The sequence below is a fragment of the Patagioenas fasciata genome, chromosome 1, assembly GCF_037038585.1.
Source record: "Patagioenas fasciata isolate bPatFas1 chromosome 1, bPatFas1.hap1, whole genome shotgun sequence".
In the NCBI taxonomy this organism is placed as follows: Eukaryota; Metazoa; Chordata; class Aves; order Columbiformes; family Columbidae; genus Patagioenas; species Patagioenas fasciata.
This window is the reverse complement of record NC_092520.1, coordinates 41,128,932-41,155,840: the sequence shown is the minus strand read 5'-3', so window position 1 is coordinate 41,155,840 and position 26,909 is coordinate 41,128,932. Positions and strand designations below refer to the sequence as shown.

The 26,909-nt window shown below is 35.2% G+C and overlaps 1 protein-coding gene across 6 annotated transcripts in view; it reads left to right on the top strand.

The window, feature by feature from the left end:
• Positions 1-26,909, top strand: part of PCDH9 (protocadherin 9) — a 678,879-nt gene that overhangs the window by 236,272 nt on the left and 415,698 nt on the right. The gene's annotated exons all lie outside the window — the stretch shown is intronic.

Sequence of the window (26,909 nt, the reverse complement as noted above, 5' to 3'; positions counted from 1 at the left end):
GAAAGTTCTTTTAGGTATTATGCAAGAATATTTTTTTCCTTTTTCTTCAACTTATCCACCATCATTCTCACGCTCTCTCCCTACCCCCATCCTGAACTTCTTACTATTGTCATCTTAACAGACTGCTAGATACTATATCCTTCTAAGATCTGTCAGTATACTGGAGTAAATTAAAAAAAAAAAAAAAAAAAAAAGAAAAAAAAAAGACAAACTTCAATGAGAGCTAGCAGTTCTCTGCCATTTTTCTTAGCACTGTTTAGAAGAGAGGCAGCCAGAGCATGCTTTATCATTTCATCTGAAGTAGAATAAAAGTAGGAGTTATTATAGCAATACTGATCCCAGTCTTCAGCCATCCTAATCTCTGTAGCCATGACAGCAGCTGGTTAATACCCAGAAAGTTTCTAGGGGCAACAGCAAAAGAAGTTGCTTCATTTACCTGTCTTTCTCTGTTACTGTCAGTGTGCTGGACAATTTTTCTAGTACCATCCGTGGCCTCCTGACTGGAGCTTTAAACAGGAGAGCTAAGCCTGGTGTGTTTGTATTTGTAGCTCCTGACTAAAATCCTCTGTGGTCAGGTACAACCAGTAATTACCTGGGCCAGTAAATAGAGCTATTACTTATAACAGGGACCTATGAGTCTTCAGCCTCAGAACAAACAGTGGGAAAGAAGAATTCATGAGCATGGTTTTGAAACCTCAGTTTTATTGCAGCACAGAGAGCAGTGTCTGATTGCTAGATGGGGACACTGGGGGTTAATTCTAAATTATTCACAGAAGCATTGCTGGGAGTATCTACCATGTACCCTCATGCTAGAAAAACTGGGATGTAAACAAACTATAGCTTGCTAAAATGTCAGTTTTCTTTAGGATACTGCTTGTAGCAGGCTTGACCTCTAGGCTGATGGGGGAATTTGTGGGGCAAATGGCTTCCATAATCTCCAGTTCCATGCTCTGGATATGTAGTTCAGCAATTCTTGTAAACAGCAGAGCTTTCCCTACTTCTCTGTCTACCAAAATGTAACAGGTAGTGCTGAAACTTTAGACAGCCTTGGGCACAGTATCACATTATACCTAATCTGATGTAATTACAGGCTGCTGCCAACAAGAATGCTCCCCCAGCCTTATGCCCCTGTGCTTCCTGTTGCTTATCTTGCATCCCTTTATAGAGAAAAAAAATAGTTTTTTTTTTTCCACTAATCAGTGTGAACCAACTATCTCCTGGCTGCAGGAGTTCTGGGAGATGAAGAGGACTAGGATTATCTTTTTCAGTGACAGGCAGCAACACGGTGAAGGGTGAAACTGCAGCTGTGCAGTCCTTTCCTGTTCTATATGCACCCCTCTCAGCCACCTTAATCTTCCTTCTGTTTAATTTGCTATTATTCCCCATAAAGTGACACAAGCCCATTACCATCATGCATTAACTTCTCTGATGAAATTTTTTGACAGCACTGTAATGTTCCCTCTGTTTAACTTGTATGACATTTACTGGTATTAAAAAGCATTATCCCACCTGAACATTCTGTTTACCAGAACAGCATGCAACTCCAAAGCCTGTGATTTTTTTTCTTTTTCTTTTTTTCTTTTTGATGTCATTTATAAAGTTCAGAAGCATTGACAAGGTTGAAGGTTTTGATCCAGAGCATTTTCTTTTAGGTTACTACTTTGAAATTCAAGTTGTTAAAAAGCAAAAACAAGACAGTATTTTGCATAGATGGAAAAATGAAACAAAAGCCAAACAATGCTGAAAATAGCTCATTATACTGGACACTTACAGAAAATATTTTGTTTTCTCTTAAATCCATTTTATATTTCAAGTTGGCTTTATTGCACTGTGTTAGAAAACTGAGTTTAGAAACCATAGATCAAGGTCAGGTCCTGGAAATGAGCCTGAGGCTTTAGCTACACAAAGCCCCAGGGCTGGATGCACATATCGACTGGTCACATTCTGACTCTGCAACTAAAGCAAAACCTTAATATTTCAGCCTTTCCTCCTTTGTAACCCCAGTCTTCCTAGAAAAAGGAAATGCAGGTGTACACTCCAACTGGATACTAATCTGTATGATAATTTGGTAAACTGGGCCCCTAAGGCATGCTTAGATGCATACAGCCACAAAATTTCCATCAACATCAGGACTTTTGTCTCTGCATCAAGAAAAGCAGAAGCCAGGTGATACCCAGCTCCAAGTGGTGTGCACAGCAAGGCTGCTAATATAGAACTGAAGTTTGGTAGAACACATGGCTGAGAAACTGGAGAAGCTTGGTTTTGGTTAAATGCCTTTTTGGCGTAATACCTGTTTTAGCAAATGCCACTGCCACTTCTGTTTGAGAAAGTATTTGATGTCTGAGAACTGAAACACTAAGAATACCCTCTAAAGGTATAGATCAGGAAATACATTTATTGCTATTTATTCATAATAAAATGTTCAACAGCAAAATGACTGCAAATATTTAAATTAGATAAGAAACCTCTGCAATGACATAGACTGAAAATTTAGAAATAGAGTCCCCTATATTTGTTTTTCTCTCTCATTTGAACAGAGATTGCAAAGATCAGTTAAGTTATCACAGCTATATGGACTTTCTTTTCATTTTTCAGAGGTACTTTTAAAGGTAAATTATGCTATTCACTGACAATAGGCATGCTAGTGTTCTTTGCTGCTTGCAGTTCTCTCTATAAATGAAAACTCCCTCTAATGCTGGCAGTCTAGCTCTTTGCATGAGAGTTGAATTCCCGTTTTCTTTCTCACCCTTACAGCTCAGTTTCTCAAAAAAACCACACCACACCACCTATTTTTCAATGCCTTTTAAATTTTTCTTCTATTTCTGCTAGGTAGCACAATCTAAAAAGAATGCAGTCTTTCACCAGTTCTGATATTATGGTTTCCCACCTAGTGATACAATTTTGTCTGAACTATAACCAGTGCTTTCAGATCTGGTGTGTAAAGCTAAGTGTCTGTACCCATAGTGAATTGAATCAAAATGTCCATTAAATATACCCTATATGGATTCAGGAGCTGAACTGTTAAGTGTCAGGTCTGAAAATGTTGGTATATGTATTCTGTAGCAATGAAGGGGAGAAGGAAAGGATAACATTAAAGAAAAATAGTGAGGATTTTTTTTTTTTTTTCTTAATCAGAATTCATTTATGATGCTGCCATCAAAGTGTGCATGTGGAAGCATTTCTTAAGAAAAGCTGAATTCTTTAAATGCATGTTGCTGCTTCAGTAGCAAAACTAAACCGTAAAATGCTAGGAAGTTCTTCCTTCATCATTGGGTTGCTTTTATGTGTTCATAAAAGCCCTAATAATAACTTCATTTTTTTGAGCTCTGTACACATTGTGGAATTCAGGTAGTGCTCACCGCAGTTGAGAGGAGCTGTATAGAGTGTGATATGTTCAGACACTGTTTTGTGTGTGTTTTTTGTTTTCTTTGTGTGATAGATCAGTGAATAGAGACAGCAAATTTCAAGGAGTTTCTGGTTTAAAGAATGAATACCTTTTTTCTGCTCTGAAATTTATTTTCATGAATCTCACTGACATGATAGAGAAAGTAAAATACTTAGGGTATGTAACTGTCCTGATGAAGATATACAGACCTCCTGAAAACTTAATCTGGTGGTTAGAGTACAGAAGGCTGAAGTTTTGCTTATATAGCTAAAATTGTTACGAGATTGAAACCCCAGAGGCCAGCTCCAGAGAGGAACCGTGTGCTCAGCTCATGTATGTGCAGTGATTCATTTTTCAGCAAAATTTTCAGCAACTTGCCATTTAAATGTTATCACATAAAGGCACTGGGGATTTTTCATCTTCTGTTGTTAACCTGAGGTGCCATACCTGCAACTGTATGTAGAAAAAAAAAAAAAAGTGTATATATACACATATGTTTCGTTTTGTTTTGTTTTGTTTTGTTTTTAAGAGCTCAGCTCCCTGTTCTTAATGTGTATTTCAAAAGAGATGTCTCAGTTGCAGTTTTGGGGAAATGCTTGTATTGCTGCCAGCTTACATCTCCCACTGGGAGCCACTGTGGAGCAGGGATTACCTCGAATAGTTTTTAGCAGATTAAACAAGCCACCAAAAAAAGCTTTTCTTTATTTTTCCTTCCTCTCTTTACAAATAATACAGGAGACAGAAGGGGATAAGTTACAATTTAATATGTCAACCGTAACCAACCTTTCTCTCAGGAGGTTTTTTTTCCAACTCTACTAACATATAAGTAAAGTATCATCTGAAAACTCTTAAAGATAATAGCAAATATGTATATGATATCAGACTTGTAGAAATATGTAGCTTTTGCCAAGTTTCTGCACTGTTGCTACATTGTAATTTTACATTTCTCTTCTCAGTCAAATGTTCTCTTTTTTTTGCCCCTGCTTTCTGGGACCAAAAGGCATTCAAATTTTGAATTAGTGTATACTGACACAAGCCAGTTCTACTAAACAACATTTTTGCTAAACAAAGTTTTCTTGCTTTTACACTGAATAAAATACCTTTTTATTTCATTGTGAAAAAGGAATAAAGCTTATGCCTGCATGCATGGGCTGTGGTTCTGTAGATGCTGTTGCAATTCTTGCTCATTTGACTCCGAGGGCTGTTGAAGTCCAGTTGAAGTTTTTGCATTTAAGCTGATCATTGGGTTTCAAGAGTGAGAAGATGCTGTGTATATGTACTCGGAGCCCACACTTTACCTGGTGCAGAGAAATGCAATCCGTATAGTCTCTTATGGTGTATGGCCACAGGTTGCCACTGAGTTTCTATCCATAAATGTTGCTCTGTGTGAATAAAGCAGAAGTGGCAGAGAGTCTTTGAAATTCTATTTGAACAGTAAAAGTAAAATTCTATTTGAAAGATAGGCCACATGCAAAAGATGTTATCCTGTTAAATTGTTGTCTCATGTCCTATCTGTGTGTAACGGCAGGCATTTTTCCACATCATAATACCACCTTTGCTGTTCTAGCTGATTCCTTGTTAGAATCTGTCATCAGTTTCATATTTGTCTCCAACTGAAATCTCTTCCTCAGTAACTCCAGCCATAAAAGGTGAAATGTTTGCTTCACTGGTGAGTGATTACGTATTAATTATACAATACAAATTCACGTTGTTGAAGACACTTTATAAGATTGCTGGCATTTTTGCCCATAGTTGATGAAGGATAGGTGTACCTTTATTTCTTCTACAAGCTTTATGAAGACATTATTAAAAAAAATAGTTCTAAGCCTTTCAGAAAACAGTTGCTTATCATTCAACTAATACAAATATTTCCTCTTTCTAAAGAAGTGAAATGTATGCTTTAAAGTGTATGCTTAAGGTCTAGTTCTATATTCTCACAAAATTTTTCAAGGGAAAAAGCAATCACTTAATGCTTTCTAATCACAAATTACTGTAACAGGTGCCCAGCCTCATCAGTTCCTCTCAACCTTTGTATTTGTGCACTCTACACTGTAAGTAAGAATAAGTGTAAAGTATAATTGCTAGTTATGACTGAATTGGGGAAAAGGGTTAATTTTTCCCCAAACAGCCTATGCTTTAGAAAAGTTTTGTTTGTTTGTTTTGTTTTGTTTTGTTTTGTTGTTGTGGTGGTGTTTTGTTTGTTTGTTTGTTTGTTTTAAAGTTCCATCATATTTTTTGAAAACTAAATCTAAATTAACCTCCACAGCAGTACAGTTTATTGTGGATGAATGATAATGGGATTAATGCTCAGACACAGAAAGCATGACACTGTAAATCAGGTCATTCTTGAAATGCAGTTATAGTCAAAAAGTTAACTGTGTTAAAATGACAGTGTGGAGTTCCATATTTATTCTTTCTCAATGATTTCCCTATTAAATGTGTTTAGCTTGCAATTCAAGAAATTATTTTCCTAAATGCCAGCTGTTCAAACTAAACTTGAAATCTTAAATCTGTCTCTCAACTCTTATCCACGGAATAGAGTTTACTTACTGAAACTTAGATGCCAGCCCTTTTTGGTGATGGATGAGGCAGAATAAGACCCAGCTCATTCTTCCATGTGGTAGCTGGAGTGACATTAGAACTGCATTGCAACTAATTATGAAAACTTTGCTAGATGAGGAAACAGATGCAAGTCTGTAAATAGAAGCTGTTATGTGGACTGGAAATGCGTCATTTTTACATCTTACATTTTTTCTGTGGATACCAAAGTAAGTTAGAAAAAATGCAGTTGTCATTATCTTTCCTATGTAAGGAGAGAAAATACCTGAAAGGTTGAAAGCCGGGCTATCCAAACACACAAAGTATTTTCAAAGTCTAGTGTGCATCACTTTAAGATTGAATTACTTATATTTTTGGCTAGTAACAATCAAATATTTAACTTCTTAAATAGTTGCCCTACAAGGTAGCACAGCTGTAAATTGAAGGGCTGTCAAATGGTACTTGTTTGTCTGGGAAGCCTATCTCCAAACTCATTTTTATGTGCACTGGGGTCTTTATTAACACTTTCCATTTCCATTTCCATTCCTTATTAGTTTTCCCCCAAAACAGAATCCATGGCTTCCCTAGAGCAGCCAAAGCCTCTAGGTCTGAGTATGACCAGAATTATTGAACTGTGGAATCTTAACCAACTGGTACAGTGTCCATCGTGTTTGTAGGCTCCTTTTCTCCTTGTCACCTATCTTCTTTTCCATATAGAATAATTGGGCCATTATTTGGTTCAGTAAAATGAAAAGATTTAAAACAAAACTTTCAGTCCACAGTTTGCTAAATATTTTCCTTGGCAGAAGCTTCATTACACAATAAATGAATCCTTTGGAAACAGCCAACTGCTTCATATAAAACAAGCTCCTGTTCCTTTATTGCATTCGGGGAGAACAATGAAAATTCACTGTTACTGGCCACATCAACCTGAATGAAAGCCAAATAGGAAAATTGAAAATGATTGTCAAGTTCATCATATCTAATACAATAGAGGCAAATTAGAGTTATCTGCAGCAGCAGAAGTAGCAGCAGATTGCATTATAAATCATCATATCATTGACAGTCAATTACATTCAAAACTTTTCAAGCATGAGACAGCAGCACTGTTTATCTACTAACAAACTTATTCAAGCCAGAAAACACAGTGTGGGTACATGAGGAGAATTTCTTGGGGGTCTGAAGGGTTTGCATTAAAAAACAGAATTTCAGCAAAAACATATTCCATGAAGGGTAGAAAGGACGAAACCTGGTGTGTTGCAAAATTATATCTTTAAGCCTATTCTAAATTTCTTCTTCCACTACAGTAAACCCACATTTTGTCTGTTGTCTGGGAGAGCCCTCCAGTAATGTCAATTTATCTCTAGGCTTCTCTCCTTATTTACCACTTCTGCGTTCACAATACTCCTAGCTCCCTTCTGAGTTCCCAGCATTTGCCACCTTCCCTTGTTCTTTTGTTTGTTTGCTTGTTTGTTTTCAATTTGAAGTACATTTTTACTCTGTCTCCTTCAGGAATGAAGAGCTTTCTGTAAGCTATTCAAAAAGTAAGGAACCTTGCATTTTGGGGAATCAGTGATTCACGTAATGGATAATGTGATTTTAATTGAAGAAATTCTAATAAAATAGGTTGTGTAAAAAATTGATATGAATTGAGAGAACAGTCTTGACAATATTTTACCAGTCAGTTTATTGTACAAAATCTGAGAATTGGACTGAGCCCTCAGAATTAAATGCAATTTTTTATCTGCTGGAAGTTACAATGGTTGTACTTTCTGGCTGTTCCTGTAGGCACCAAGAAGAGGACAGAGCAGAGGCAAAAATTTCAGGCCCTGAGGGGAAGGTTTGTGATTTTGATGTAGTGCAAAAGAAGGGGAGAATGCTCCATATGATGGTTCATCTACTTTTTCGATAAACATAGAAAGCCCTGAAGCAGTAACAGAATGTAATGCAGGGTTAGTATTGATCTTATATCCACACGTCTGTATGGGAGAGTTTGTTGGGTTTTGGGGAGAAGGTGTTAAGTTTCTGTTTATATTTTTTTTATATAATTGAATCTGGGTAGATCTCCAGAGGCTCCCTTTGAAGATCAGGTCTCTTCATATTTTTGGAATGACTTGAGAAAACTATCATGCAGTAGAGCAGTGAAATGCGCTAACATTAAATTGGGTGAAGAGTTAAGGTTGAGAGCTGTTCTGCTGCTTTGCAGAATAAATAATTTATTTTTAATAAGAAATAATAATAAGACTTATGGTCTGAGGCCGTCCTTCTGCAAGAGCTTTGTGCTCTCAGTGACACTGTCTCCGACCCATCCCAGTCTTCTGACTCCAATTATACTGCATGGAGACATGACTGTGATTCACTCTCAGCTCCACTCCTAAACCACCAAGTAATTTTTGTCATTAACCATCCAGTCCTTGGTGTCTCTGAGATGAGAAGAGGATGAAGGTGAAGAGCCAGCTTGTTAGTGTTCCCATACATCTCTGCTGAATTTTAGTTTTACCACACCTGAGAAGTGATCTGTGGGTCCCTCTAATATTAGGTAGCCAGCTGAAGTGCTAGACTTGGCACTTCTTGAATAGTTAAAAGGAAAATAGATATAACTACAGAATGTACTTCAGATATTAAGTGGCTTAAATAATGTTAAGAATCTAGAACAAAAAGTGAATTAATATAGGTACCATAGGGAGTTGCCTGAAGATAGCTAGGATGATCCTGTTAAGACTAAATCAGAACGAACACAAACAGAAGTTGTTAGACCAGCATTATTTTAAAAGTGCTAATGAATTAGCTGAACAGGTATAAAGGAAAGACTTGTGCATAATGGTGAAATCAAAAGTGTGTGTGCAATTTCATATATCTGGAAACAATAAAAAGCTCTTAGCTAATGTCTGTATTAAGGAAGTAAGGAATAAAAATGTGGATACTTTGGGTGGAATTCAGATGCCTGAACAGAGTTGTCCCATGCAGTTTGGGTTGCCCTGGCATACCCCAACTATGCTGCTCTTCTACAAGGATGTAGTTAACCTAAGAGTCCTATGTTCTGTCTTCCCTATGAGACAGCAAATTCTGTTATGTGGCAGAGTCTCTGAGGTATTTTAAATGGTATTAAACATCACTGTTTAGGAAACTGAATCCCATCCAGTCTTTGGACTGTTGTCATGTTATGAAAGGCCAACTGCAAAATATAAAACAATTATGCAGTCAGTGTGGTTGCTTGCTTTCGTTTCAGTAGATGTTTCGTTGAGTCTGTGCTGAAACCTACATTTCTGTGGATAGCCAAGTCTAGCATATTTTCAAAGATTTCCAGTTTTACTAAGTCCTTTTCACAATTCTAACTGTAAATCATGTAGTTATTTATCTATCTCCTCTGCCTCTTTTAGCTTTATACAAAACACTTCTGCACTTGAAACAGTGAATACTGTAAGTAGTTTTTTTGAGGATTATGTTCCATATCCTTACCATGTTAAGAAACTGTGGTGTTTGGCTCGCTTGTTTGCTTTAATGCTTCTTGACAACTGGGGTATGAGAAAAAGCTTTTCTGGATGCTTGTTTTGAAATTTTTTGGACTGACATTATCCAGTAGCAACAAATAAGCCCTATTGACCCAGGTTATTTTACATTCATTTTCACACATTTCACCTACTGAGTTCTGTTGTGTGCTTTAATCCAAAGGAATAGATCAGGATTAGTACCTCTGTGAGTGATATTTTGAGAATGGATTAAGTCAGAAGGACATGATTATGTTTACAAATGTGTATTTCAATAAACATAATAAAAATACTAGATTTTGAATTGTGCTTTTGATTACCTGAAATTGAAAGTTATTACCCTTATGTTATCATAAATACAAAAGCAAACTTGTGATAGGAACATTAGTTAAGGTCAAGAGTTGTGATTTGATCTCAATAGCATAAAAGGCTATTCAAATAACAGGTTTTTTGTTTTGCTTTGTTGTTGTTATTCCTTTTATTAGTCAAATTCATTAATATTTTGGGACAGTTGTTCAGTGGCTTTCTTTTTAGCTATGCTTATAAAAAGCTAAATAATGTCTTCATTTTTTTCACTTGTACTGAGCTACATTATTCTGCTAGTGTTGATTGAAATTGGTAGGATACCTGTCTTGGTTAGTGCTGTGTATTGTATGATCTTTAATTTTAAATACTGGAATTAGTTTTGGAAACCCAATATTCTGCTTACTAGCTTTAAATATTTGGTTTGATTTAACATTCTGAGCAGGCGCAGACAGGGCTTTTACAAAGCAGTACTGACATATTGCTAAGTAATATTTAGATTGTAGGAATTCATTTGATACTTTGTTCTTTCTCTCTTATTGAAGTGTATGTATTGCCAACTAATACTTGGGATGTTGTTCAAATGTGTGAACATATCATACCCTCAAAACCATCCCACTTCATATTAATTCATCCTGAATTTTAGCCTTATCACAAAAGACTTTGTATTAAAATAATATATTTCTTACAGTTGCAGAACCCTGATGTCCATCTTTACTAAATACGTGACCAAATTTCTGTACTTTCAAATATTTTTTTTAAAAAAGTCTTCTGTTTTGCAAAGTGATGTCTTTGGTTTTAACTGCTTCCCAGTGGGAAATATATTTTAAAAAAAAAAACATTAAAAGCTACGGAAATGCATTTTTTCTCAGAATTCTGTAGTGTATAGACAACATGCATAATTTATGTAACACGTTTGGGATTTGCACCTTCTTTCTATTTTTTCAGAGGAAGGAAAATGATGGATTGTCAAGTCATGCTACATGTTCTAATTTTTGATTGAAAGAGCGAATATGTTTATACAAGGCCACTCAACTCCTGTAAGAAAGGTTATTAATGTGAGAAATTATTTGCTGAGGTAAACCACCTCTGCTAGACAGCGAAATTCATCACTTCAGTCTTGTTTAGGCATGTACAAAATACACTGTAGATGTTAAAAATTCAAGGGAATTAGTGTTTTAAACAAAATATTTTCAGGCTATGCTAACAGTAATGCTCAGGATCAATGAGAACTGATTTTGACAGTGTCGACACAAATGTTTTCTGTGACGTGATTCAAGGTTTAGGTTGCCAACTGTCAGCTACAGTATGCTGACACAGGCTTGGGTGTGCAGTGACCCAACAGAATGGGTTTGCCCTCCTCCTGTTTGCAAAGAAGTAAGACCAGGCTTGCAGGTCATTATTGAGAATTTAGCTAACAAGATGTGAATTGTGTCAAAGTGAAATTGCACGTGATCGGACAAATTACATGCCTTCAAATAATGAAAGTTTTACTTTATACTTATGCTTTTTTCGTTGTTTTTCTTTGAATAAGTTTCCCTTTCATGTTGTGGTTGTTTTTAAAACACTTGATAGTTTGTCTGGCACCCAAGTCAGTCTTCTGGAGTCCCATTATATTAGTATTCATCTTGTTCCGTATATGTATCCTCTGTAGTTTTAAGGAAAATTATGTTGATTTTTTTTTCCCATTTGCTAACAAATATCAAACCATGTTTCCTAGGACTCCTGTACTTGAATTGCAATTGAAACTTCTTCAAGATGATGATCACAGAACGGAAGACTAGCTTTGTCTAGTCATCTAGTGTTTTTCTCTCTAGATAATACAGCACCACTAGTTATGTTTTTGAATGGTAAGCCGTTAGTACTCAAAGGACAAAAGGTTATTCTGAGACACATGGGATTTTCTGAAAAATTGCAAAAGTTTTTTTCCAAGAAAAAGAGAGTTGTGAGGTAGGGTGTTCAGTTTCATTTTGATATTCTGAAGACCTGAGTTTATCAGTCTGAGCTTGACAATTGTTTGTGACCTGTACAACTGTCTGAGACTCAAATTTTGAACATGTTTGAATAACATGTTTAAATAAACACTGGGAACCTACAGTTCACTCTTCTACCTCAAAGAGAGGAAGATGTTTAACAGTAGAATGAGGATAATGGACCTTGGCAAATTTGAGGATCAGATGAGTAAGCTCCTTGAGGAAGATCATCTGAGCTATATTGAGAGCTGGAGACACACACTCTGGTACAAGTACCGCTGCAAACCCTTTTAAGATATGCAGTCTTCATGCACCATCATACAGAATTATTCGACCCAATACCTACTAGAAGTGTTTTAATGAGTGCATAGGGTACATGAGAAATATGATGACAGAGTGTATGTGATGAAGTACGTGCTGAGGTATCGCTGCCTAAAATAAATACCTTAAAAAGTGAAATTTATGGATAAAATTAAAAAATAATGAATAAGAGCTTTCTCTGAATCTTCTACTTTTTGAGGATGCATGGAGGTTGAGGGAGTCCATGGGATTATAGGAATGCAAATATGTTACTGGGATTCAAAATAGGAAAAAAAAAAATAAGAACCAGGGTGTTATAGCCAGTCTCACCTGAACGTTTGGAAATAGTCTAGAGCAACTTGTTAATATAATTTAACTCTAGAATGATTTTGACAGACTACCAGATCTATAGAAATCTGTAGATGTACACACCTTGAGTTTAGTACACTCTTTTATCCTGTCCTACATGACATTTTTGTAGGCAAACTTGGACTCCATTTAATCAATATAACGTGATGTATGCGAATCAATCAGTTATTGTTAAAGTCCCTTCAAATTATGAAGGCATGTCAATAGAATCCTGCATTCAGCTGTCCTGAAGAAAGTATTCTTTTCAGTGTTTTCATTAGTAATTTTGATGATAAACTAACGTATCTTCATAAAACTTGCAGGAAAAAAATCAAGGTTTTAATAAAGTTCACATGTGTAGAAGGTTTGTTGGGGACCAGCATTCAAAATCTTAGAAAACACCTTTAAAGTGACAGTTGATATTCATTCAAGTTTTGTGGGAAATGTTACACTCAGAGAGGAAAAATTAAGTGCATCAAGCCAAAAACACCTGGCTAATCAGGTGATAGTCAGTAAGAAATCTAAAAAGAATTAACAATATTCTTCTGTAAAATGTATGAACAGTATATTGTTTACAAGATGTGGAAAATAATTATTCAAGTCAGTGCTTCTGAGGCCATATCTAGTTGTGTTGTTTGCTTTTGGTCATCATGGCTTAAGGAAGAATTGAGTAAGCTGGAGAAAATCCGAAAGAGAAGAGTAAGAATTATGAGTTTTGAAGACATGACCTATAAAGAAATGTTGATAGAATGTGTTTTATTGAATCTAGACAAAAGAAGAGTCAGACAAAATATGAGGTCTCTGTTACGCCAAAAATTGTTGCAAACAGGACAATGATCAATTGCTTTTCTTGGCCATCAAATGAAAAAGAATAAATTGGCTTAATCTATGGATTAAGGTTAGGGTAAAAGACATAAAAGCTTATCAGGCAGTAAACCACTGGAATAAATTACCCACAGGTATTGTATTTCCTGGAGTTTTTCTCAATTTTGCCAGATGTCTGACAGATAAGTCAAGTGTAATTGTTTTTCTTCATTTTATGTAGTTGAAGTAGGTGTTCTGTAAGATCTTATTTTCCATTCATTAATATGAATCCATAAAATTTATACTTATTGTACTGGGTTCATTTTGCACTTTTGTGCCTCAGTTTCTTCTCCTTAAAATACCATAATATTTTTTTTTCTGCGTTTTGTACTCATGGGAGTATATATACATGATATATTGAGATTGCTTGGATACTGTGACAATGGAAGCCATATACATTTACACAGTAGAGTGATAGACAGCTAGTCTACAAAGTCATTGTGAAAATGACATCTCTTTGTCTTGAATGCTTGCTTTCTATTTCTGGGAGACTGGAAGATACAGCAGCTTCACAGAGCTGTAAAGGAAGTATCTAACCTCAGTTCTGCCTCTTGGGACCCCTTGGACAATTTTTGGAGAAGTGTTATTTGCATATCTCCCATCAACTCTTTGGCAAGTATGGGAAAAGTTCCCAGCTGCCAGTTTTGACAGCCACAGTTCTGGCAGCTGCTAGTCTGGAAGGGGAAAGAAGAAAAAAAGGAAAAGTAATAGCACTGGTATTTTTGTATAGCTTGGGTGACATTTAATATTACCTGCTGAAAATAATAAAAATAAAAAGGCATGAATGAGAAGGAGAGAAAAAGGTTCCAACTCATGTAGCCGATAATAGTAATTTAGTATTTTAAAGCAACTCCATGACTATTTCATCTCTGAACAGTTCCACGTTCAGCTTGTTAAACTGAAAGTGGAAATAAGAAATTACAGGCTGAAGGAATGGGGTTAAAAATAAAGCTTCAAGTGGGCTGGCAAACTGCAACTTCTTGTGGAAAAGTGGTTTAGCTAATGTCAGGGTTTTTTTTTGTAATTTCCACAAGAAAAGGTCTGTTATTGCTAAGTCTTTCTCAAAATGGATGTTACTTTGATACAAAGGCAGAAGTATATAATAACAATTATATAGAATAACTAATTTTTTAGGTGTTTGAAGGATTTAGAGACACAACTTAATGAAAGGGAGAGGTGTCACTTCATATATTTATTTTTACTTGCAATATTTTGATTGTACAATAAAATAGTTTTTCTTTAACTTTTCAGTTAATTGTGTGGTAATTTTAAGGAGAGATCATGATGTGCCTTAGCACTGGTTGCTGGTCATTTTAGTGGGATTTGTATTTTCATTCACTAGGAGACTACAGTTTTCTAAATGCAAAACTGATGTTATAAGAAATTTTGTTGGAGTAGGAACCACGTAATTTGACCTGGAGGTCATGTTAGATTTTCTCTTGTATTGAAGTATCATAGCTAGTATTAATCTATATTTGCCTTTTGTTTTCTGCTATATGTTATCATGATGCATTGCCATTATAATAACAAATAGCCTGTCAACACATTTACTGGACCGCAACCCTCTTGGGATAATCACCGAATTTTCATCAAGACTACAATGATTAGTGTTTCTGATTATGATAATCAAATAACTAATTAGCTATCATGTTTCAGAAAGACATAAAAATAAGTTTTCAGCTACTTCCACCCTTTTTTTTTTTGAAGTATTAGAGCATGTAGGAAGACATGGACGTGACTAATTTTAAGTAAAAAGGAGCTGAGGTGTTTCTCACTCTGTCCTGCTAAGTAGAGACCTATACTTATGTTCCTACCCTGTATTTCTGAGCAGAGGTGATTAAAGAATACGATGAAATTACTACTGGGTTTGTATGTTTCTTTTCCCTTTTCTTTATATTTTGTGCCCTTTTTTCATGAATTTTTAGGAATGTTAAAGTCTGATTAGATGTCAGTGTAGATGCAGAGAGAGATCTCATCTTCACAGGTTGCCTTGCTGGGGTGCTGTTTTGTGGTGCTGAGATAGTGTTCTTTAGTCTTCTTACCTGTACATGTATTTTTCTCTTCCTTTATTTGTACATGATGAAAGCTTGTGGTGTTCTTTCATTTAGTTTTCCTACCTTCAGAAGTGAGTGTCTGACTGGAACTTCTGGATTTTGTGGGTTTTTGTTTTGTTTTTCTGTTTAATGGTAATGACAGAGAAATAAGGTAACACAAGAAATGCTGGAGTTTATTAAAGGATTAATTACAAGCATTTCCAGTTCCTTGCTTGTTTGCAGAACTATTGTTGGATTCAGATACTTGCAATTGCATTGTTTTCCACTCTGTCCTTCATCTGTGCTCATTTTAAATGTCACAGAGAGAGGTGGTGACATTATGGTAATTTGTAATGGAATCCAGTGTTACATTGCCCCATTTCTTTGACCTCAGCAAAGAGCACTTGCTGAGAAGAACAGAGGATGATTACCTCCCCTCTGAGCACGAACTAGCTGCTATGGCTACATGACCTTGGATTTAAAGAAAAAACTCTAAAATTGCTGTGCAGAGGTTGTACAGGTTTTGTGCCTAAAACAAAGACAGGATTTCAAAGAGAATTTTTTTTCTTTTCTGTGGCTAAGTTTATAGATTCTTCCTCATACAATATACCTCTCATTCAGAAATTCCCCTAAGCTTGTGGGATCAGTTTTCAGTGAATGTGAAAAGAAATGAGGCTCATATGTATTTAGGATATGCATTTTAAGAGATATCAAGATTTTATAGGAGAATTAGATGAAAGACTAAGTATTGCAGTTTATTATGAGTTCGTGGCTGGAGTCAGACTGTACTTGTATCAAGATAAGGATTTTGCCTGAAAGATTGCTGTGGTTTGATCCTCCTGCAGCCTAAATGCAGGAATTATTGAGCTCCTGACTACAAAAAGACTCTCAAAGCAGCCCCTGAAACTATATCAATTCTATACTGCTAGAACATAAAAAATGGTGGCAAGATCAAAGGCATAGTTCAGCCATTACTGCTCCTTTTAAAAGAGAACTGAACAAGGTCATGTGGGAGGACCCTATGAATGGTGGAATTGAAGGAAGATTTCAATCTCCCTTTGAAAATACACTGGCATTAATATGATTTTCAAGAGCATGAATAAGAAGCTCTACAGTCAAAGCACTGCTGCAGGAGCTAGTTTTTGGCCTTTTTTATGTCAGTTACAATTACACTGGAGCTCCAAATAAGAGGTGAGTAAAGCCTGAGGACATGATTCTGCATTCACTCCTCACCCAAAACTCCCCCTCACGCTCAGTGGGAGTATAAGGGAGAGTTTTCTGTTATGCGACATTGCTTCAGTTCTTGATTCTGGTTTGCAGTGAAAGAGATTCATTGTGCAATGGACTCATTGTGCAACTTCCTTATTTCTCCTGAATCAAACAAATGAAAACCAAAGAAAATAACCTAGTAAGAACATTATCATTCCTTTTGGGAAAAATAATCTAGTTTTCTCCAGATGTGTTCTGGTATCTTGATTTTAAAATATTAGGTACTTCACTCTTGGTAAAAGTCAGAGACTATTGAGCTCTGTCCAAAGAATAACTGATATTTTCATGCAATACCTTTGATTTTGGGTCTTGACACTAATTGTTTTCTTTTCTCTTGATGGTTATCAGGTTGTTAATGATTTTGAACTCAAATATCTAAGACTACCAATGACTTGATAGATTTTATAGTGTGGTTTTATTTATTTATTTTTATTTATTTTATTTTTTTTCCCCCATCAGGAGAATAGGAAAAGTAAAATTACATTCTGAATAGTTGTGAATGAATGTCAGTTGTAGATTACTATAGCATTTTCCCCTCCATCTTAAAAAGAGGTTTTATTTGTTCTTGAGAGAACAGACCTTAGCTTTGGTATCTCTTTGGTCTTCGTAGATTTCAAAATTTCAGAGCAGGCTAAACTGTTTTGCGGATTGAAAATGAGGAGAAAAACAATGATCTTTTCAGTCAAACTGAACATCTTCCTGTTTTCATATTTAATATATTTTCCCCCACCTTGAAGCTTTCTTGTAATTGTTTGTTCTGCAAAGCTGGCAAAGAACAAAGCTTAAGACAGTATAGAAAGATCATTTTGATCTTCTTTATATTGTTATGTGATATTATAGCCCAGGTTCACAAATCAACTTATTTCAAAATGTTTTCTTTATCCTGACCTTATCACATTCACTGTTACAAGGTCCAAATAAAAAATGTGTTCTCTATCTAAAATCTAAAATGAACAATTGTATGAGACTGCACATGTATTTGTGCATGTAATGAACACAGAACATTGCTAATTTTAAGACTCAAATATAATGTTTAAATTTACTAAAATACTGGTTTTTACTGTCATTTACTAAATTACTGTTAGCTTTCTATTCCCATAAATTGCTAAACATGTATGAAGAAAAATGTATTTTGAACTGTTTGCTTATATATCTGATCACGTCTGTAACATCTGCTGAAATACATCTGCTTTTGGATGGATTGTGACAGGTGCTTAGAAAGGTTTCTTCCTTTAAATTCACTGATAGTTTTAATGATGAAAGGTAAATTTGAACTCTGAGCTAAAATACAGCTAGTTTCTATATTTAGACAGGCAATCACTTATTTTAATCAGATACCAGTATTATGGTGTTGTACTTCAACTGTTTCAGAAATAAATTTCTGTTGAAATATATTGCACAGCATGTTGGGCTTTTTCTAGCATTGCAGTAAGGTCATATTTCATATTAAATATGTAAAAGGAGTTAATACTGAATTCTAAAGATAAGTTCATAAAATTGTACAATATGGATAGTATATTCACTATGCTTACAATGCTTCAGTTCTTCAGCAGAGTCAGTCTACTTAGCAGCAGATGGAATGAATTCATTTTGCTATTAATGAAAAATATTTGATCTATTCTTCCTAAGGCAGTCTTTGGACCAAAATAGTATTTGTATTCATCTGCTTGTAAAGTTACAAATGCCTACATTTCTTGTCTCAATTTATTTAAGGCATAATGCTGAGGAAATCACTGTGGCCTGTAACGCAGATCTGTAAAGCAGTCCAACATATTCTCCTATTGTAATTTGAAACCTTTCATTGCATTTTCCTTCCATTAAATAATTTTTTGGCAAAACAATAACTGTATGTGAGGAAGTAGGAAGACAGATCCCATTATTATTCAAAGCACATTTTGATAAGTGTTTTTTGTTTATTTGTTTTGTTTTATTTGTTTGTTTTAAAATATGTATACCCATGGGTAATTATTCAGAACAGGGGTAAAAAAAATAAAATATAGAATCATAGAATAGTTTGGGTTGGAAGAGACCTTCAAAGGTCATCTAGTCCACCCCTCCCTGCAATGAGCAGAGACATCTTCAACTACATCAGGTTACTCAGAGCCCCGTCCAGCCTGGCCTTGAATGTTTCCAGGGATGTGGCATCTACCACCTCTTTGGGCAACCTGTTCCAGTATTTTACCAGCCTTACTGTAAAAAATTTCTTCCTCGTGTCTAGCCTGAATCTCCCTTCCTTTGTTTTAAAACCATTACCTCTTGTCCTATTGTAACAGACCCTGCTAAAAGTTTGCCTGCATCTTTCTATAGGCCTCTTTTAAGTACTGAAAGATAATGATTATAAAGCATTTAAAGCTGAGAAACGGGCACAGGACATCTAAAAATGTGATCCATACCAAAGTGTTTCTGCATTCCTTCTGCTTTGTGAGTAATGACTTGAAATTGCATCCGATTTAGATATAGTGAGATGGAGAGATGGGCAATAATTGAATGCGAATCATCTTTGCAGTTGGACTTTGAAATACAAGATTTGCTTTCCTAAGTGCAAGGTTTTGCTTACCATTCTCCAATCACTTGTTTCTCTGCATTTTTTCCCTTGGCACACTTAATGCTTTGTTGGATTTTAGCTGAAGTAGTCTGGCTTCTATATTACAGATCATTTACTGGGAACTTGCTGGGTTACTTTCAAAAAGGGTGCTGTTCTTCAGTTCTTAATGAAATCACCAACAATTCCATTGTAGTTGTGCATTTAATGTATTATTTGGAAAACTTTGCTGGATTATTTTCAACAGGTAACTGAAACAGTGGTTTATTTATGTTTCTGCAGTATGATAGTTATTACATGTGTAACAAATACACTGTTAAACTTGAGTCAGTTCTAATTTAAATATTATCAAGTAACACTAATTTGGTTTTTTTTCTCTTTTGTTTTTCACTATAAAACCAGACATTTAAAAATAGTTCTGATTTAAGGGTAATTTTCCCTGATATTTTTAGGTATGTTTAATTATGAACATATGCCACAGAACTGAGTGTTCTAAACGTATTCTATTAATAATTAGAATACAAAATGCAGTGGAAAAAACACTATCAGTGTTTCAAATCTCAGGTTTATTATCACAGTCTCAGAGTTAAAGGGATGGAATTATTCTTATCATGGCATATATCACTGGCTCGATCCTCAGCCACTGCTGGTTGTTTTCCACTGTTGACACTGTCCCTCTTCCCAGAGGCCTGGTAGCCCTTGTTGATGAGGACTCAGGCATAGAAAGCACACTGCTTGTGCCTGCTGTCACTAAAATACCTGTACTATTCAGTAACATTCCCACATTTTTGTCGTTTACTCTTTCACTATCAGTATTTTAGCAGAAATTCTTCTTGTCGCTCTTGATGTCCATTGCAAGTGTCAGCTTTTGCTCTCTTAACACCAACCTATTGTGCTCAAGAAGTGTTCCTAAACTGCTCTTCTATATTGTCCCTGCTTCCACCTCTTGTAAATTGCCTTTTTTATATTGGAGCAATACAGTATTGTACAATTATACAAAGTTGTGCAATAGTTCATGATACAAGTTTATGATAATAAATGTATTTCTTTGGGATGGGAATGATGCTGGTAAAATTGCCTCAAGCCTAAAGGAAAAAACAAAATTTGACTGGTATTTGGTTGTTTGATTTCACTTCACTTTGGTGCTAATTTCTTTCAAATCCTTTTCCAAACAGATATACTACTTATTTTAAACATCCTTTAGTGATATACCATTTAAAAATCTCTAGTCATTTTACGTAATGGAATAAATAAGTTATTGTGGCAACAGGTACAGTTGCAAATTTGACAAGTTTAATTGTATGGAAAATGTATGATACTCTGCTGTGATTCATCCTATTTCTGTCAGCATATTTTCTTTCTGAGTCTATCTTTCCAGCTTTAAGAAAATCTTACATGCTGGTTTTAACACAATGTTAAGCATCTTTCTAGAGCGTGACTTTACAAACTTGCTACTGCAAAAATGGAAACTCACTGCCACCAGACACTGTGAGTTCATTTCTGTAGACCTAGTAACTCTTGAAATTTCGATTTCTGTTGGTCTTGTATAGATATGCAGATGAACATTCAGTAGAAGACCTTCTGATGACTTCCTTAAATAATCACTGCATTACACATAGTTGCAAGAGATTTTTTTCTTTTGCCTTCCACCTAATAATAATCTCATAGTCTTAAAGATTTATAGATGTGTTTGTGCATGCTTAATGATTCTCTGATTTACAAGCCATTGATAACAATTTTGACTACGACAATATTCTACAGACCATTATGTGCAAATACTTAACACTGCTAGTATATTATACCAGAAATAAATTACAGTTTTGTAAATATTCTGCTTCTTGGGCTATTATTATATGGTGATATTTGCAACAATATAAGTTAGTGCATGTTTACTTATATTTTATTTTCTCTTATGATCCAATGGCCTTTTGTGGTATACATGAGTTTTTGAGTAATTGTGTGCTTATTTATATTCGTTGGGATGTATTCAAGCTTGACTGACCATGTGTCAGTGGATAAGAATTTACACCTTTTCAAAGATAAACACATACTTTGAGAACTTTGTAAGAACTGTTGCTAACAAAAGTTATTGAATAGGCAAAATGGAAACCACAGTCTTCCATCTGAAGGTTTCAGCCCTACAAAAAATTTAAATCAGTTATATGCTTTGCAGGAATAAAGTGGTTATTAATGGTAGTAAGATCCGTTCCAGGTGTAAAACTATATAAATATATGCATATGAGATGTGTTTATCTTTGTGTGTATATGTATGTATGTATCATAAATAAATGGTTGATTTTCTTCCTTCTCCCCCAAAAGGAAGCCCTATTTTGATCTCTATTTGATTTTGAAGAAATTTCCCACTTTGTTTTACAAGGAACTGGGAGTATAGTCCTTACCTATTCCCTCCACTTCCTGTTCTTTAAACTCTGTTTCCTCACTAAAGAAAGTGAATAAATACATTTCCTGCAGGGCTTTTAAATTTAGAGCATGGACTTCTTAATGAGGGAGTAGGAATTTGTGATACTCCAAGCAAATAAATAAATAAAATATTGTTTAGTGAGGAATAACTGGTGTAGCTGAGAGTGTGCTAACTCAGTCCTGATGTCTTGGTATTTTAATGCATCCTGCAGTACAAATATAAGACTCCTGCCTCCTTAATTATACCAAACACATTTTATAATGGTTCTATTGATCAGTTGTGAACAATGTTGATCTTGTAGGAAGGGTAGGTGGAGGAACTAAATAGCAGCATACACCGCTATTGCTTTTCGTCAGGGTAGTAGCACTGAAGAGCTTCTTAAGCAAAAATATTCAATTATTTGTGTAATTGATGTAGTGTGTATTTTCAATATTGTAAAAAGTAAGTGAGTATCATTCTCAATTTCATGACTTGGACTATTATCAGCTTCTGTCATTTACAGGAAATTACATCCTAAAATCTCAATAGATAACATGTAGCTGCTGTAAAAGCTAGTGAGATGAGGTAATGCTATGTAGGCAGTACAGATTGTCCCTGATTGAATACAGATTGAATATAGCATTTGGAAGAACTTTCACCAATCACTGAAAATAGTCATTACATAATTAAAATGAAAGAAATGCCTTCCTGGACTGAATGACTCTTTTTTTTTTTTTTTTTTTTTTACTGAGGAAACTAATTAGTGATCCTAAAATAGCAATGATATTGCAAAGTTGGATAAACCCTTGCAGAAAAAGGGTGAGGTTCATAAAGTAGAGTAAAATTCAAGCTATTCTACTTTTCTTTCAATCACTATCAGCACCTTTCTTCCCCACAAGTGCTCAGTTCCCGTACTGACAAGGAAATCACTGAACTTGGTTAGATAAACTATTCTTTGTATTAATCTATTTTTAATCACTGATTAGATAGAATAGCTAATCCTGATATACAAAGCAGAGAGCTCTATAATTTTTTTCCTGGTTTTGCACTATTTTTGAATCTAATATTTTCTTATTTAAATGGAGTTTGGAAACATAAACTGACTGCATAAACTGTGTCAAATATCTCATTCCAAGAGATGGACAATATCCTTCTGACATTACTCACAAGGGATAGTTTTGCATAATTCAATGAAGTTGGAAAGAGCATTTGATAATACAAATAAAGGTCAGAAAATGGGAGGAAAATGTCTTCCTTTTGCAAACAAAATGCATAAGTACAATGTGTGCCAAATATCATGCATCATTGGATAGGGGAATGAATTGTGTCAGACCTGACAAGTTCCCAGTACTATCTAATGGTATTTTAAAACCCTATGTTTTACTGTGACTTTTTGAAATACTGTTTGTTACAATTTAGCAGATCCTTCAGAGAAATTACATGCTCTTCAGGAAAATGAGCAGTTATAACAGGCAAGCATATTTGCTTGTACAATTCAGGCCTCTGAATTTCTTGTCTCTCACAAGACAGAAAAGCAACAGCATTTCAAGGGAAAACATTTAGAGTTTTGCCATACTGCTGTGAAAGTACACTGTTTGCTGTTGAGAAAGTAGAACCTAATGGTCCTATTCAGTGACATTTAATGCAAATTAATACCCTACAGAATTTTCTAAATAAGTTTCAATTTCAATTTATCATTATGGAGTATTCTTAACTTAGGTCTCTATCATGAAATATCCCCTATCACAAGAAAAAATACTTCAAAACCCATAAAGACTTATAATAAGTAGGTAGACTGAGGATCAAGATACCATTTTAGAAGAATTAAATCTGAGTCTGGTAAAGACTCATTCATTCTGAATAAGCAAGGATTTTTATTATGTCCTTTTTTTGGTCCCCAAAGTCCTCTTTGCAGTTGTCAACAGTTGAAGAGGAATTGTTTACAAAGGGCGGTTAGACTAGATGATCTTTAAAGGTCCCTTCCAATCCTTTGGATTGGAAGGTTCTATAAATTTGCCACAAACTAGTGAGGAGGTTATAAGTCCAAACTGTTCTCTTCAATGCTGAGACTAAATAGCTGGGCTGTTTTAAAGTCACATAATTTCCTAGATAGCTGGCTGTGAAGACTTCCTGTGTAGTCAGTGTACAATAATGCAGGACTAGGCAGAATTCTAACAGAGATCCAGAGTCAGGAGCTGAGTTTTTATGAACAATTCAGCTTTCCTATGTAAAATTGTAAGACTTTCTGACTTACAGATATTTTCAGTGATTTCCATGGTTGACTTTGTCTGGAGCACTTGATGTTTTTTCTGCAGCAAAGCTCATTATTGGTAATAACTTTGAGCTGAGAGTAACTGACTAGTTTTTCACAATCATTTGGCAGTCAAATTCGGTGCAACTGAGCCTAGTAAAGTTGACAGTATTCTTCTCATAATTGTGCATGAAATCCCTGTGTGATAATTCCTCATTTGCAGAAGACTGGAAAAAGACATTATAAGGTATGTTTCTAGGGAGTCTTCATGTTTGTGTCACTGACTTTCTCCTTGATCACTTGGAGGCTTCTCTTTTATGTTGCTGTTTCCTCATTAAGTTTGTTGCCATTTTCAACCATCTGTTTTTGTGATTTTTTTGTGGGATTTTTTATGACATCTTCCATACACTATTAATTTATTAATACTGGTTATATAAAACTAAACAAGGGAAGAATATTTTACATTAATGCCGTGAGCTAAAATGGTCCTAAAAATTGCTGCATAAATACTGCTTTTTAGTCAAGCAGTTCAAAGAACTGATTAAACTTGGCAACTCTTATTAGATTCTATAGTTGGAAATTTCTTACAGAGGCATCTTAATGCTTTTCTATTTTATTTATATTTTATTCTTTTTGTTTGTTTGTTTGTTTACTTCTTTTGTTTTTTGTTTCCCTTTTAGGTCAGTAGTCCGATTTCCAGAATTTTCTGTACAAGTGACCACTGAGTATGCCCAGGTCGGCCCCACATTACATGATCAACAGTCCATCACAGACACATTTGGCTTATAGTACCCATCTTTGGAGTGATGGAATAGTCTTCAGTTACACAATAATTTGAAGTGTTTACTCAGAGCATATAGTTTATTCACATGTGCAACATAGGTCTTTCATAAGACCTACCAACATTAGCAGATTTACTAGTAGTATTGAACTCAGTCATTACAGAAAATATCGTGATTACCATTTTTTGGTGTCTTCATCTATTTGATTAAAGACTTGTCCTTGAATTCTAAGCTATTCCTACTTCTTAGTCAGAACTTGACACAAGATGGAGGTGTTTCCACTTAGATTTTTTCTTAGAGAGAAACTACTTATGGAATGTGTTACTTAATCTATAAAGGTAACAAAGCCAGGCCGTTCTTATGTATTATTTCCTGAACTTTAAAATTGTTGTTACAAACCTCTAAGTTTTGAATTTAGTATGGCAATAGTGTCAGCGTAAAACACCATTATCTAACTGTGAAGAGAAACTTTTTTGACAGGTATGGAATTTCAGAAGATACCTAGATATGAATGAATTTAACTTCTCTTTTTTTGACTTCCTTGAATTTAATTGAGTAGATTAGTCTTGGTGTATCGTTTGGCATTTTCAGTATTTTATGCTCATAATCACATCTTACCACAAAAGTTTTTTTGTTTGTTACTTTTATGCAGCAGTTTTGTTCCACAAAAGACATTCAAACATGAAAGGCTGGAAACCTGGAGATGTAAAATTCCAGTACAAACCTGAAAGCTGGAATATGTCTTCTGACTCCCCTGGACTAACTTATGCTGCTAGAGTACATCTACCTATACATGTCTAAAATCAGTTTATCTCTGGGTCTAGGATTCTTTAGGAATGTTTAACTGGGTATTGTATGGACTATACAGATCTCCATGGAGATCTAAGCAACGGCAGCAAAAGAATGGGATGGAAAATGCATTGCTTTAGACTGCCATGAGTGGAGAAACTCTGGGAGTATAGATGAATTTGGGGACTGGGCTCATCTGTTGTCATTGCAGTTATAGGAGTACGAGAGGCACAAACTAGAGATGGACTAGCCTTTTTTCTTTTTCTCTCCATGCTAGAGGAGGGATGAAAAAATAACTTGAACACACCTAGCTTGTCACATTGACCTTATACTACAGTCTAACAATATGGTTGCAGAACATATATATATATATATATATACATGTATATATATATATATATACACACATGCCTGATCAAGTAGATAGCAATGTAGCTATGGTGATGTTCAGTGCAGACAGAAATATTCTCACCTCTCACCTTTTGGGAGCTTGGGTAGACTGGCCTGGCAGCTGCAATATCCTCAGCACATTCCCCATGTACCATCATTCCCCAAGCTGCTTAGGTTATATTTGTGGTCAGATTGCAGTCACACATGGGACTTCAGTGTAGGCATACACTCTGAAACTGTGGGAATATAAATTGTTAAATTCAGGAGAGAAATGTGTTTAAACTTCTTGTAAGGAAAGCAGAGATTTCTGTTTCAGTGTTGCATTTCCTTTTTTTTTTTTTTTGCTTGTTTGTTCGTTTGTCTTTGATTTCATTTTTGTTTCCTAGGATAAACAAAACATGAAGGATGTTGAATGTTTCTGTGGCTCATCCTGTTGTGTTTATAAGAATATGATCTTTATTTCTCTGGATTCCTCTACCCCTTCAGACCCCTTTGTATATATTTGTCTAAGACACGGAAAAATTTACGAAGTTAAAATATCATTTGTTAGTAAGAAACACAAAAGGGTTTCTTTTTTGTGTGTGTTTTGGTTTTGATTAGTATAAGTGACCGTGTTAAATGCTCAGTGGTTTACCATTTCAACAAAAATTAAAAATTTTGTGTGTACTCACAAGCCTGAAGTGCATTCGATGAAAGAGATTATAAGGCACACATGCCCTTGCACTCACTTTCTCTGAAATTTGGAGAAAATTGTTCTGCTCCTCAAAAGTTAGTGTTTTCTTGCATTTTCTCACCTTTGTACAAAGAGACATTAGTGCAGTTCTCTTATCCCCCTTTTTGTTACACCACTAAGTGTTCTTCTCAGCAAACCCTGTTTTGCAACAGCTTTTGCTGCATGCTCAAATAAAAAACAGTATGGAACAGCATACGAACACAGTGTAATATCCTGAAGTGTGAATTAGGAACCTTCAAACTGAGTTTGCTGCCTTGCCATTCATAGAAGTATACACAGAGATCCTATTTTAATTGATGACACTGTTTGCTTCTCTTACATACTTGTTTGTACAGTGAATAAAGGACAAAAAATTGATTTCTAAGGATGTCTGTCCCACTTGTAATAGAATGTAAGGTTTTGTAACGATGAACAGTAAAAATACATATTTCCTTTCCCATTTTCTTTCCAACACAAAGTTATATACATGTGCTATTTAATATAGTTTCTGATCTTTTAATGAGAAATAAAATTGTTACAG